This window comes from Ambystoma mexicanum, chromosome 4q (assembly GCF_040938575.1).
Source record: "Ambystoma mexicanum isolate Mex_15411 chromosome 4q, UKY_AmexF1_1, whole genome shotgun sequence".
In the NCBI taxonomy this organism is placed as follows: Eukaryota; Metazoa; Chordata; class Amphibia; order Caudata; family Ambystomatidae; genus Ambystoma; species Ambystoma mexicanum.
This window is the reverse complement of record NC_090928.1, coordinates 1,271,050,284-1,271,066,112: the sequence shown is the minus strand read 5'-3', so window position 1 is coordinate 1,271,066,112 and position 15,829 is coordinate 1,271,050,284.

The following is a 15,829-nucleotide window of genomic DNA, read 5'->3' as shown; positions in this document are numbered from 1 at the left end:
GCACAGCGCGTTGCAACCTTCCACGGTCAGCTGCTTTTCCTCGCTGCCGCGGTCTTGCTACACGCAGTTTACCTTTGGCTCCTCGAGCATTTTTCTCTTACACTTTCCGTCCTAAATACCGGTCCAACTCCGGTCCCAGTCTTTCGTTTCCTCTCTACCTCCATTTTCCTTAGTTCCAGCTCTCTGCCTTTACTTTGTCTTCTTTACCTTTTGGCGTTTTACGCTGCATGACGATTCCACCTGGTTCCGGTTGCTGCTTTCTCCCATCATTCATCTGCATCACGTCCAGCGGCCATCAGGATACTTACCGGTCCTAGGGGTTTTTTGCCTACTCTGGCTTTTTTCCCCCTTCCTGTCTCTCCCGGGAGGGGGACACGGTCAGGGCGCATTTACACGCTCTCACTGTGGCTTCCTCTTGTGGAAGACACTCTCAACCTAGAAAAAAGGAAAAGGATTATACGGCGCATCGAGCACTCAGTCCAGCTGAAGAGGATTTCGACTCCACAGGTGAGGAGGTTGAAGAGAGAAAGAAGGGTATTACACCAGTGGTGGAATCGGAAGCTGACACTAGTTCTTGTCGCAATCTTACTTTCACTTCATCTTTATCCACAACTTCTGTTTCTGTGCACCCTCTTTAGTCTTCATCCTTTATTCTTTTTGATTGTCCCTTCTCTACTTTCGACTAGTCCACTTGGTTCTGACGCTCCAACATATTCTTGTTGAGATCTTCATGCATTTAACTCTCCTTTGTTTGTTTCCTCTTGTATTTGTACTCTTCTTTCACATCCCTCCTTTGCTGCTCTTTCTGTCGATGATGTGGCCCCTACACTGTCTTCCTCTCTTTCTTCTTTTCCCATTACCCTACTACTCCATTCTGCGCCCCTCGAAAATCACCTCAGCCATGGCTAACCCCCGCCTTAGCTCCATGAGGCGAGTTCTTTGCCATATAGAGCGATGCTGGTGCAGTTCTTTTTCTGACACAGATTGCTTGTCTTTTTTCTCTTATCAAACTGTAACACATGTTTTCTGTTCTGTCACACACTTGCGCCTTACCAAAACACACCTGGTCAAGTTCCTCTGTTCCACTGCCCTCCTCCGTCTCCTCATCTGTACTGCTGGAGTTGGATCTGTATATGTCCCTTCTAGTTCTGTACCTCTATCTTTCGTCTTCCTTCTGCTGAGGTGATCTGCCTCGATGGGAAGCCACAGTGGTCACTGGTGTACAGTGGCCTTGCGGCCCCGTCACCGAGACAGACCGCAATTGGGAAAAAGCCAAAGGCTGAAAAAACCCCAAGAAGAGTAGCCGTTGTGGTTGTAGACAAGTAGTTCCGAAGTATACAGAATTTGAAGACGATTCGTGGAGAAAGGTTCCGGTGGACTCTGGGAGTTGTATGCTCAGGGAGACAACTTATCGTCAATAGTGCGGAATGCAAGGAGATGATGGAAAAAGCAGGCTCCGGTTGACGGGAAAGACGCAAGGTAAGGAGAATAGAACTGCGTAGGGGAAACAGCAGCTTGAAAGCAAGTCGCCACAAAGAAAGGAAAAATAGGCGTGGACTAGAAGGGGCGCTCGGCGGAACAGCAGTAGAGGGGAAAAGACAGCACCCGGCGGCAAGTCTGGGAAAGGAAGTTGAAAAGAGGTACAAAGAAAAACGAAAAAGACACTGTGAGCGTTAGCAAAACGAAAGCAACAGAGCGGAAGCCATGAAGTAGCTTGCAACGCAAAGAATGCTGGGATGAAGCAGTATAAGAACCTCCCAACCACCATAGTGCAGAACGAAAAGACCGTTACCAGCACGTTAAAGTCAACGTGATGGAACCACTAATGGCGGCCACATCTGAACCTATTCCAGAGCCTCTAGGTAACCAGACGCATGACAAAAACACTATATGTCTCACTATCAGGGATCTTAAGCTGTTTGTCAGAACTCTCACCTGATGCTTTGACAGGTTCTGACTCCACTTCTTCCTTGGCCGATTTCTCCACCCTCTTTCTCCGAACAACTTTACGTTCCTTGTAGAGGTAAGGTCTATTTCTCTCAGCAGCCACCTTGTCAGACTGGTAGGGTTCAGTCAAGACAAGGTTAACGTTGAGAAGATAGACCACAGTAGGTGGAAAAGCCAATGAAGGCAGAACAAAACCCTAACACAGAAGAGGTGATTTTTTTTCTGCTGTTGTTCCTTGAGTATGATGCAGGAGGATATTCCCTGGAGACAAGTCAGACACCGATAAGACAACGGAATGCAGGAGGCACTGAAATGAGACTCAGAGAAAGAGGACTCGGACAACAGCAAAGATTAAAAGGCAAAATGAGCAGCGAGGAGAAAAATCGCAGAGGAATCTAAAGAGGATAGCAGGAAGCCAGGAGAAACTTAAACAAGAGGAAACGCTAGCAAGGGAAAGAACACCGTCTTACCCTACAGAACGCAAGGGTTGCAACGCTCTGAGTGGTGCATCGTGTTGATAATTGACTACGCGCGGCGCCATCTTGCCAAAAGAATAGACCGTTACCTCACGTTAGTGAGTGGAGCATTCTGGCACCTCTAGTGGCGGCCCTCCATCACCACCACAGCGACCAGCTACCGTTCATGACAATATGATAACGTTCTTCGTTCAACCAAATGCTCATATTATTTTGATCTTCTGAACAGTGTGTGAAGCGCATGTGATGAGCGATGTGAATAATTAAACCACAGATGAGTGACTGAAGTTTTGAAGCCAGGACAGATACCATAAACAGAGTGTTCCGGCCCCAGATGGGTACTTATTCGAAGGCCTCTATTAGATATCCAACTGAGAGGTGGCAAATGTAAAAAGGAATTGTGAAATCGAAGTGTCCTGCAATGGGTGAAGCTAAACCCTGTGCATATTCGAAAGTCTTCGATAGTTGATACTAACTAAAATTGGTCCGAACCTGCCTGAGGGAGACTAATTGTGTAAGAGGAAGGACCTGAGCCCGGCTGATGGGGATCTGGGGTGAACCGTGAGTCACCGGAGTAAACATTGTAAAAACGGGATCTGAGCCCAGAAGAGGGGGATCCAAAATAACGATCATTGTATTAATGGTGTCTGAGCCGAGCCGAGTGGGATCCAGGGTGAAGAGTGAATCACCTGAATTGAATACTTGCAAGAGGAAAATGACTTTTCGTACACCAGGCCCTCTGAATCAAGAGACTTTGATAAGTAAAGAGACTTGGGCACAGAAGGCCCCGATGCTAGTAATTGAACTGTATCCTCGTGCTGAAGAAGCCAGAGATGGTGCTACGCTCAAGTGAACCGCCTTATCCCGTGCTGAAATCGCGGGGGAGGGAGGCCAATGGCCTGAACATCCTGACATATCATTTTGTGAACACTTCTTTCTTTTTCTTGAATATTACTCCACAGTATTTGTAACTTAGTGGTAAGGATTGACAATAGTTTTGGCTCTTTTATTTTGACACCACTAGGACTGCGTTATTATTGTTTGATGGTCGTAGCTTGCTCCCATCTGTAGATTTAGGATTAGATAGATGTTTATCATACCCTTGTTGAAGTTCAATAAACACCCTTGAACTGTGGTTACTTGTGTCTGTCTTACTGTTGATGCCATGCCTTCCTTACATGATACACTGGTTGAAGGCGCAAACCCCCATATTGCCTGGGAAATGCAAGTCACATTTATGTTAGAGTATTGAAATATCCATTGTTTTGTTTCCAGCACAAAAGTACCTAACTCCCTGTGTCTTGCTATCCTTGAGTCCATCTCGTCTGTGGGTGCCATAATCAAACCAGTCTCTAACAGTGTCCCTGGTGAGTACCAGGACTTCTCCAATGTCTTCGACAAAGGGAAAGCCGAACATTTGCCTCCCAACTATGACTACCATTGCCAAATTGACCTGCGTCCTGATTTTAAGATACTGTTACTCACTGCTCCGTAAACAGGTCAGGAAGATAGATAGATGACTTTGGAGATGATATGTACACAGGAATCGATATTCAGCCTCCAATTCCAGCTCCCCTGAGTACAAGACTCAGGCTTCCTCAAAGAGTGGCTCTTCTTTACAACGTACCTCTCTGCTGTTTCTATTGGAACAGGCAGAGGTGTCAGTTGAATAAAACAGCGGGGAGAACACACACTGCCAATACCAATGCTGCAAAGGAATACAAAGATATTAGACAGTGCTGAGAAAACAAGTAAGCAATCAAGCACAGTATGAGACAGGAAATACCTAGGCAGGGATTGGAGTGGAACTTTCCCCGGGATGGACCTACAAGTAAAGAAGTAAACCCAAATGAGTGAATTAATCTAATGGATTCTTCCTATAGAGAGTTTTTAGCCAAAACTACAGACCTGAATTGTAGGACTCTCAAGGGTTAACAATTTCCAGGATTGGAGAAAACAACAGGAAAATATAATAAACAGGTAAGTTAGTACAGGGAAGTAAACCCGGGTGGCACGAGGGTCGCGCTAGAGCCGGGTTGGTGCAGGAGAGAGTCAATATGCACTTTGAAAATAAGTTAGTTGAGTGTTGTAGTTCAATGAATGTCCCAAATCCAGTAGAGAGGAATACCAACAGCGCAGTAGGTAAATGAGGTACAATAGTCAAAGATGGCGTTGGCAGAAATAGCAGAAAACAAACACAGTTGGTTACCTGAAACACACGCTTCCCAAACATGGGTTGGAGCAACTGAGGTGTTCCGAGTAACTGCTGACGAATGAGTTGCAAAGACAGCAGGAGCAGGGAAGGACAATCCAAATAACGTTACGCGTCAAATACCAGAAGATCCCAACAACGATAAGGACGGAAAGAAGGCAGTCCAGGGGCAGTCTGGGTCGATACCGTAGCGGTCTATAAGAAGTGCCAATGGAGTAGGAGACTGGGCGTGGGTCGGAACCAGGAGATCAAGTCGGGATTTCGTGACAAGATTTCACGAAGGAAAATTGACGTAACCGCAAATAGTAAGAAACACTAATTAGCAGCAACAAGCCCTCTGGAAGATGGCAGTTTTAAACCAGTAAGGGGGGCGTGCCTTGTTGTACGTCCTTCACGTACGAGACGTGTCAGCTGACACGCGTTCCGCCATAGCTTGTACAGACGCAATGGCAACCTGTATCTGCTCCACAAAGGAGCCTGTGAATGGGACGTACACCGCAGGGAAGTTATTCTCTGCCGAAGTGTAACAGCATCCTTCCCAAAGACACCGGCAACCCCCGGGCGGAATTAAAATCTTTCAAAAGATCAGGGCAATGCAAGTTGGACAAAGGTTCCCAGGTACGATCCTCAGGCCCGAAACCCTTCCAATCCACCAGATAGAACACCGTACCCTTAGCGACTTTGCAGTCCAAAATGCGTGAGACCTTATACTCCTCTTCGCCGTCCACCAAAATCGGGGAAGGATGCATCGGTAGACGAGTAGACCGGACAAAGAGTTTGATCAGGGAGACGTGAAAGACTGGGGGAATGCGCGAAGAACGTGGCAATGACAACTTGACCGCTGCAGGGTTAATAACATCAGAAATGGTAAAGGGCCCCACAAATATAGGCAGAAGAGAGTGTTTACCAGCAATCCGTAAGTTACGGGATGACAACCACACCTTCATGCCAATCCGATAGTCTGGTGCCGGCGAACGATGAACATCCGCGTACTTCTTAGCACGATCTTGAGCCCGAAGCAAGTGACAGCGAACATCCCAATGAACTTGGTCCAGATCTCTTACGCAATCTCTTGCGGCCGGGTAAGTATCCGGCAAGGGCGGATCAAGCGGGAGTGCCCTAGGGTGGCAACCATACAAGACAAAGAAGGGAGACACCCCCGTGGACGTATGCATAGAATTATTGTATGCAAACTCGCCATAAGGCAATGAAGTGAACCATGACTGTTGAAACTGAAGACATAAGCAGCGTAGGAACTGTTCGATAGTAGCATTGGTTCTTTCAGTCTGCCCATCAGTCTGAGGATGGTATGCCGAGGAATACCTATCCTCAATACCTAGGGAAGCCGTAAGAGTCTTCCAGAATCGTGAGGTAAATTGCGTCCCACAATCGGAAACAATGACATATGGCAAGCCAAAGAAACGAAATACGTTCGTCATGAACAATCTAACCAGACCAGGAGCTGAGGACAAACCGGAACAAGGAATGAACAAAGCATATTTTGTGAAGTAGTCCACAATCACCCAAATGGTGTTGTGTCCCTGGATGTCAGGCAAGTCAACAATGAAATCCATCGACACCATCTGCCAAGGTTTGTATGGGATTGGCAGGGGCTGTAACAAACCCACAGGTTTGGCTCTGGAGGTCTTACATTGGGTGCAAACGGCACAGGTTATGATGTAATCCTTTACATTGCTGTATTGCTCTCCCCAGAGTGCACGGAAAAACATAAATCACCAATGCAATTACAGAGCAAATACTTTGAACGCAGACAGACGCAATAACTCACAACCACACACTCTTAGAAGATAATCAGCTCTTATACGGCTATTTATTCAAAGCTTACAAGCAACCAATAATAACATAGAAATAACTCACAGAAGTAATATAGACATAAATCACAGAAGAAGTAAAGAATTCAAAAGGAAATACCTCACCGTGAGCGTAACAGGATTCCTCATCTCGCCCAGAAGCGGCTGGAAGACCCCGGGAACAGCCAGGCCGGGAGCACCACAGCTCACAGGAGTGCCAGACGTAAGCGTCCTTCTCCGGCTGAAGTCTCACCTGACCACCTCTGGGTTTCCGCATATACACACACTCCACAAAGAAGAGTCAATTCTCAAACCTTCTGGAAATTACACTTGCGCAGTTGATGAGCAGCCGTCGGTTGCCAGCTGGGTCAATCGAGAGCTACCCTCAAGGAGCAGAGTGCCTCCCTTCTCTAAAAACACGCTCCGCGGAGAACAGTAACAAACCATAACAAAGTTAGCTTTCCCAGCAGAAATGTCCTTGACCGCATACCAGGTTTGGAAAGCATATTTTTCTCAGCACCATGAATCTAACACTCAGCAAAATGTGTGCAGCTTTTCACTGCGGCATGAAGTAAATATCTATCATGGCTCTGAGCGCTCCCAGAATGCATTGCACACCGGCGCCATTTTAGTTCAAGCATAACAATTCCACCCTTGGATATTTACCTTCCATAGCCCGGTGGCAAAGGAGCCGGTCTCTGAAACCTACGAAACATTAAAACTAAATTGGGAATACATTGACTACAACAACAACAAGCTATTATGATAGCTACGATAATAAAAATGCAAGCAAAAGCGTAACGTAGTGTACCCCCAATATCAGGTATCCATGAAAATAACCAATCCCAATTCCCAGTACGATCTTGAGACACTTGAGAAATGAGATCCCTCAAACCTCGAATATGACTTTCAATATATCGTGAATGGTCACTTAAATTGAAACAACACATGCCTTCAAATGCATTACACCCTAAATGATGCTTTAGCAATAGATAATCAACAGCAGCTCTGTTCTGCAAAGTTGCTTTTCTAATAACTTGACTATCAAGGAGTAATTCTTCTAATGCCTGAGAAGTATGATTAAGGCTTTTTACTACTAAACATGCTAATTTCATCAAAGATTTGTAACCTCCAGCAGCTAAACCCCAAACTCCCACTAATGAAAGGGTTAATGCTAGAACCTCAGCTTCTGATAACAAGTGTACATGTGAATCACAATTAAGAGATAGACCCACAGATTCGAAAGTTGACCTTTTACCTCGAGTTATCGCTGGGTGTAAAGGAAACATCATTAGTCCTAATCGAGTTAAAGCACATGGACCTCCCGAAATGTTAGCTGGAATATAAGTATATGTGATATTACCACATGAAAAGAGCCATCCTGTTGGAAGTTTCACATGATTCAAATGACTGGCAGCTATCACTGTATGATTACAAGACATAGGGGGTCATTCCGAGGTTGGAAGTAAGGGATTACCGGCGCCTGTAAGGGCACCGATGGCGGTAATCCCTTACCTCCGTATTCCGAGTTCCCTTTGCGGGTCCCTCTTTACCTCCTGCTTTTAGCAGGAGTAAATTACGGGACCCGCAAAGTGACCTTGGAGTAAATTACGGCACTGTAATTTACGGTGCCGTAATTACCTCCTTCCCCATTCCCATTGAGCCCTATGGGGCAGAAATGGGGATGGGGAAGGGCTATGGTGAATGGGGAATTACCGGTCCATCCAACCTTGGAATGGACCGGTAATTACTCCATTCACCATGCCGGTATTCCATGTAGTAAATAGCTCCATGGTTGCCAACCATGGAGCTATTTACTCCATGGTGTAGTTCTAACTCGGAATGAGGGCCATAGTATTATTTACACTGGTGCATTTGCATGGCACTCGCGAACATAGTCGTCTCTCAAACATTGTATGATTATGCTGGTTGGTTAAGTCGATTTGTCGGCATTTGCCAATTTCTTGTGCATTGCAGGTCATAAAATAACATACATCACCTTGGGTAATATTATAAGTAATAACACGTGTCAAATTTCTCCATTTCCGGTCGGTCTCTTGGCAGAACCTACAATATTCGTAAACTGAAAAAGATTGCCTAATATCTGAGTCTTGAACCAAAGAATCATTGTGTGTGACGCCGAAGATATGCTTTAAAACCGGAACAGGCGTCGGAACTACTACTAAACACGTAGCCAATAAAGCTTCAGCATTGGGCACATCAGTAAGACAAAAGTGTGATATGTTGAGTACTTGCTGTGCCAGATATATCCACATATTTTCCGTTTGGGTGATCATGGGAGAATGTTTTCGCCTTCCTGCAAATGCATCTTGCACGACTGGCATCAAGGTTGTTTTCACTTGCTCCTGATGTGTTTGCCGCATTTCACAAATCCATGTCTTCGGTCTGGCTGGCTTTTCGGCATCGGCATAAGGCTGCTTTGGGACAACATTATTCATCACTATCAGTATCCCCTTGATCACTGGCAAAGATGTGAAATTTTTCGTTGATAGCAGCAGGCTGTTTAACTCTCCCAAATGGAGTCCATTTAGTACCACAATTACACCAGCCAGACACAGGATCTACAAGGCAAACCCAGAAAAGAGAAATCAGTGTGGCACATTACTCTCGCAGGTAACATTTGTCTGCGAGTACATATTGCCATTTCTTTCTACCAGGCTCCATAACTAAAACTACTTGATCTTTGCCTGATGCAATGACATCTGCGGGTACTGGTGAGCCACTTGGCTTTTCCACCCACACCTTTGCACCCGGTACCATACTGTCTGAAGAGCCAAAACCGCGGTCCCCACAGGTAGTTAACACTGTAGGAGGCTCCCCCTTCTTAATCATGGACAACTTAACGGGAATAATTATCAATTGGGCCACTCGATCACCCTTGTGGATTAATAACAATTGATCCCCACTATTCATTAGGATGACTTTAATCTCGCCTTGGTAATCAGCATCAATTACCCCTCCCAACACTTGAACTCCCTTCAATGCTAGGTCAGATCTAGGGGCAATCCATCCCATATGCTCTGGGGGAATTTGTACTCCAATCCCTGTTTCAATTACAACTATCCCTCTTGGGTCTAATCTGATTTCTTCATGGGAATGCAAGTCTACCCCTGCTGGCTGTGGAGTTGCCCGAAAGGGAGCTAAAGAACCTGGAGTAATTTCCCAGTACAATAGTGTTTCTCTGACTGAATTGGGTTGAACCTGTAAAGTAGGAGTCATTAATCGCATCAAAGGAGTTTCATGTTCATACACAGGCCTATTGTTTAATACTTGCACCGCATCAAACACACGATCACGCCAGCCTGCCAAACTGCCATCTCCAGATTTGCGCAACTGTTCTTTCAATAACCCATTCATTCGTTCAATTAACCTTGAAGCAGCTGGGTAATAGGGAACGTGGTACAGCCACTCAATGCTCTTTTCCTTACATAACTCCTGGATTAATTTGCCTTTGAAATGTGACCCATTGTCACTCTGAATCTGCAAAGGCACTCCATAATGTAGTATGATCTGATCTAACAACCTGATGGTGTTCAGTTGTGTTGCACGTTTGCACGGCAAAACCATCAAATATCCTGAGTATGTATCCACAATAGTGCATGCATACTGACAACCTCTACTGATTGGCATGGGATCAATATAATCAATCTGCCAAATTTGACCTGGTAATTATCCTCTTCTAAATGTGCCTCGAACAATTTGAGGGATAGGTCTATGCAGTTAGTGTTGGCACACTGGACATTGCAAAATGATTGTTTTCACTACTTCTAAAGGAAGACTGATTCCTCGAGCTTGTGCCCACATGATAGTAGCCTTTTCTCCAAGGTGCCCACATTTCTGATGGGCCCATTTGGCCAAACCCTCCAAATCGCCTTCCTGAGCCTCTACATCCATAGATGAAATCTTGGTGTGCTCGTCTGCAACAGATTTAAACCAACGTTCTAATGAGTCTGTGGCACAATGCGCGTCCACATGATATACACTGACTTCACTTTGTAATAACATTTCTGCAATATCTTGCCACAGTTCTTTTCCCCACAACTCTTTTGAATGAATCTTCCACCCATTCTTTTGCCAAGTTGGCAACCACACTGCCAATCCATTCGCCACTGACCATGAATCTGTGTACACATGACATTGACTAGGGGTCTCTTGTTTCAATGCTTGGTAAACTGCGTAAAGCTCTGCAAACTGACTGCTCTTGCCTTTCCCTGTCGTTGTCAACATCTTTTTTGTTTTGGGATTGTGCGATACTGCTTTCCAGTACCGCTCAGTTCCCACATATCGAGCTGAACCATCCGTGAACCAAGCATGCTCTGTTTGCTCCACGGTCAAATCGCTGTAAGGTACTCCCCATTTCACGGGAGACTCACGTTTTTCAGGCACTTCCAGTGGCATGTAATCTGAGGGCGGTATGTTGGCTACTTGCTCATGTAATTTTGCCACTCCACCCTTTCCTGATTTGGCTCTGTCTTGAATATACCATTTCCACTTAATTATGCTGGCTTCTTGAGCATGTCCTATTCTATGCGTTTTAGGAGAGCTCAGTACCCATTGCATGATTGGTATTTCTGGTCTCATGAATACATCATGGCCCACCGTCATCTGCTCGGTATCAACAAGAGCCCAATAACACGCCAGCAATTGCTTCTCAAACGGAGTGTATGAGTTACCAGCGTTGGGCAACTTACGACTCCAAAACCCCAATGGCACACATTTCCTGTCTTGTTTCTGCCACACACTCCAGTTAGCATAATTGTCTTGTACAGACACATTTAATTCCACTTCACCTTCCTTCAAGGGCCATAAATCAAGCACATGCTGCACGGTGTCTTTTGCCAGCTCAAAGGCTTTCTGCTGCTCCTCCCCCCACTGAAACTCATCTTTCTTTTGTGTCACCTTGTAGAGGGGGGCCAATATCTGCCCTAAATGGGGAATATGCTGTCTCCAAAACCCAAACAGCCCTTTAAACTGCTGAGCTTGCTTTTTGTTCATTGGAGTGGTGAATTCAAGTATTTTCTGTCAGGCTTTTGGCACCATTTCTCGATGCCCATGATGCCACTGAATCCCTAGGAATATCACTGTTTCAGCTGGACCTTGAATTTTACTCGGGTTAATCCCCCACCCTTCCTTCTTCAATCCTTCCATAATTACATCTAACTGGCTTTGCACACTGTGTTCATCCTTGCCCTGAATCAAAATATCATCAAGGTAATGAGAGATTTGTATGTCAGGTTTACACGGTATCTTGTCTAAGTGCTCTGCCACCAGCCGGTGACAGATAGTCGGGCTGTGTATGTACCCCATAGGTAGCCTCGTGAAAGTGTACTGCCGTCCACTCCACGAAAATGCAAACTGCTCTTGGCACTCTTCAGCAATTGGCACGGAGAAAAATGCATTGGCTAAATCGATCACTGCATACCAAGTCCCCTCAAACTTTTGAACATTCTCAATCAAGGTAATGGCATCTGGGACTGCGGGCACTAAGGGAGGAGTGTGTTTATTCAACTCCCTGTAATCCACCGTCATCCTCCATGAACCATCTCCCTTTTTAATAGGCCAGAGAGGATTGTTCCATGCGGTGGTAATAGGGCGTAATACACCCGCCTCCACGTACTCTTTGATGGTGTCTGAAATTTCCTTGTGCCCCCCAGGGATGCGGTATTGTTTCATTGCTACCTGCTTGGTTGCCACTGGCACTTGCACTGGGGGCATCTTGAATTTGCCTATGGTAATGGGTGTACAGATCAATGCACTCACCCCAAACTGGTACGTTTTACCGCCAAGTCCCAAGGTTAACCCTTCCAAAATGTCAAAGCCAATTATATATTCAGGTATCGGGACAATCAACACTTGGTATTTCTGCCTATTCAAATTGCCTATTTTCATCTCCACTTTCGTTTGTACGGCGGGGGTCTGCTTTCCCCCTAGACCTGTAATAGTAAACTGTTTGCCTTTAAATCGTGTTGGATTACCATGAATCAAAGAGGCCTCCGCCCCGGTGTCTATCAATGCTCGCACCCCTTGTGTATTTCCTGGCCCCCAAAAAATCTTAACATCAACATGAGGCTGCCTATCCACTTTTATGCGGGCAGACGCTGCCAGAGTTTGGCCGAAGCCGTAGTCAAACTTCGAATGAGTGTGACTCGACTCCGCCTCTAACATTGCACTCACCACCTTTCTCAAATCAGCGTATGTTGGCTGATACGGGGAAGGTGTCCCCATAGACCCTTCGTCTTGTTCTTCCGCAGGGGGAGCAGAAGGTGAGGTGCCCCCCTGTGGCGTGGTGACTACCTGATTCTTAACCTGTTTATAGCGCTCTTTAGCTGCAAGTCCTCGTTTTTTGTATAATTCATACATTACTCTGGTTTCAATGCCATCAATTTCTTCGTGTGGCACACCATCTTTTAACAAAGTCAAAAACATGTCTTTTCGGGACACTCGGGAGTCACTACTATCTTGCCGCCTGCCTTCGGTTCTTCTCTCACTACGCCCCTCTCTCTCCCGTGGCTTGTTATCGCACTTATCCCACTCCCCCAAATCTGCTAGTTGCTGAATGGCATCTGCTACCTCATCCGTAGCTTTGCCCGTCATTGTCAGGATCCACCCATGGAAGCTATGGCAGAAGTGGAAGATCACGCCGCGGAGAACCTTCTGCTAGCGGGCCAGCACTCATCCAACATGGCCGCCTTCATTATTTAAGCAAGCCACTCCCCCCTCTCAGCGCGTTGTATCTGTGTTATTCCTTCGTGATACCAGCGCTCGACTAACTCTGTTTAACCACCTCCTGTGCCTTTTGCAGTTCTCTTCCTCGCCCGCGTACCCTTGCGCTTGCTGGCTTTGCTTTCATTCCCCTTTCTCTTTCACGGCTCTCATCCGTTTCACTTGCTTTAACTTTTCTTCGCTCGGCATCTTGTCATTCACACTAGTGGCTAGCCGCCATTCTCGCGTTTCTACGCGTTCCTCCCTGTGCATTTCGTGGATCTTTCCATATCTGGTAAGTAGGGACTTTTCAGCTTTCTTCCTATCTGTACCATATCTTCTGGGTTTGGAACGTTTCCCCGTTCCGGGGTTACCCCTCTTCTCTTTTCTCACTAAGCTCCTCTCATTATCTGCTTACCTACGTCCTGCCAATTAACCCACGGATCGGATCCTGCCTCCTTTCCTCAGCCGTATCCATATTGGAGGACGGTCAGTCTTACCTGATCCACGATTTCCTGGTTCACTCCGGATCACGAACAGCCACATCTACCATTGGAGTGCATAATATTCGTCACGATCTCCGGAAGACTACACAGGGTTTTTTACTGTCCATCAGTCTTTTCCCTGTTGCGGGACCTTGGCTCCTCGGGGCCCCCCGAGACAGGTCCCACTCCCTGTCGAGGTGGCCTCCGAGGGAGCCAGGCCCTACTTGCACGATAGGAAGTCCAGAGACAAGCCCGCAAAGGAAGGCACCAGGAGTCCCCGAAGGCCTTCCAAGCTCTCCAAGGATAAACCAGAGGAAGCCACAGGTGAGGAGAAGGGTGGTGAGGTTCAACCTTCTGACAGAATACAACGCCCAGACAGACACATGGCTTCCCTTGAGCAGTATCAAGAGCTGGTTGCAGCATTACAGGGACTAACCCTAGAAGTCCAATCCTTGAAGACCGAAAACGCAGCTTTGCGCCAGCAAGTGGTCCTACACAGGGACGACCAAGGAGACCTACCACCCATGCCTCTATCCTTTGGAAAATATGATGGCTACCCGGGCGGACTAAAGGAGTATTTAGACGCTGCCACGTATATTTCGCCTTTCGCCCTCACGCCTTCAATACTGCCAGAGCCAAGGTGGGGTTCCTCATAGCCAATCTCACAGGGAATGCCTTGGCCTGGGCCACCCCATTGGTGACAAGAAACGATCCAGCACTGGCTAATTATGACTTATTTGTGGACCTATTCAAGAGCAGATTCGAACGACCTGAAGTTCTGTACACCTCTTTTGAAGCAATACTAGACGTCAAACAAGGGAACACAGATGTACAGACCTATATATCTCGCTTTCTAAGACTAGCGGCGAAGACCGATTTGCCGGAATCTGCAAAAAAGACGATATTCCGGAGGGGACTTCAGGATGAATTGAAGGACGAATTAGCCAGGGTTGCTCGACCTTCGTCATTTCAGGATCTCATGTCTCTCACTTTACAGTTAGAATACCGTCTCAACGAGCGTCGCCAGGAAAGGAGAAGACCTCGTCCCAGTCAACCCTCATCCAGCCTGACTCCTCACCCTACCAGGGAACATTTCACCCAAGAGGAACCAATGCAGATTGGGGCAGCCCGAGGCCCTCTCACGCCTGCGGAACGTAAAAGACGCAGGGATCCGGGTCTCTGCATGTTTTGCGGCTCTTCAAAACATCTCCTCAGAGACTGCCCTGAAGTTCCTCCAAGAAGGAAGGAAAACTTCCACCCTCGGTCCTTTGCAAGGGAGGTCTCGGGGGAACAAGACACAGTCCTTGCAACCTTACCAGACCAGCAGAACTAAAAGAAGATAACAGCTTGATGGTGTTTAGAGTCAAACTTTGGACGACTGGAACCTCATGTGTAGAGGTGTTTGCCATGCTGGGTTGCGGTGATTGGGCTCGAGAGCAACAGATCCCTTTTAGGCGAAAGGAAAGGCCCATTCCGGTTGAAGGAGTCGATGGTACCCCCCTGTCCTCAGGCCCGATCCTATCTGAAACGTTGCCCGTACGTTTGGATCTGGGAGAACATCAGGAACTACTGGTATTCGACCTCATAAGAGCAGCCCACTTTCCCTTGGTGATAGGGATACCCTGGCTTAGAAGACACAATCCGCAGATAAACTGGTCTACCAACTGCGTGCGTTTTGAGTCTCCCTACTGTGAACAACATTGCAGATCGACCCATCAAGTCAAAGAAGACAAGGACAAAGGAACCCCCCTCCTCAAGGTGGTCTCATCGGTTCCCCGTCAGTACCAAGAATACGCCGAGGTCTTCGAAGACACTACACCCAAACTCCTGCCTCCTCATCGACCAGAGGATTGCGCCATAGAACCTACCCCGGAGTCCACTGTTCCATTTGGCAGGATGTTTCCTCTGTCCCTTTCTGAAAGACAGGCCTTGAGAAGATATCTGGATGACAACCTGCAGAATGGTCTTATACAGGAATCAAGGTCTTCAGGGGGGGCTTCTCTGTTTTTCATTCCACAGAAGGACACCACCGAGCTACGTCCTTGTATAGACTACAGAGGACTAAATCGGATTACTGTCCGCGATCGCTACCCCATGCCACTCATAAGGGACATCCTAGAAGCCGTCAGAGGGGCTTCTTATTTCACTAAACTGGACCTTAGAGGGGCCTACCAT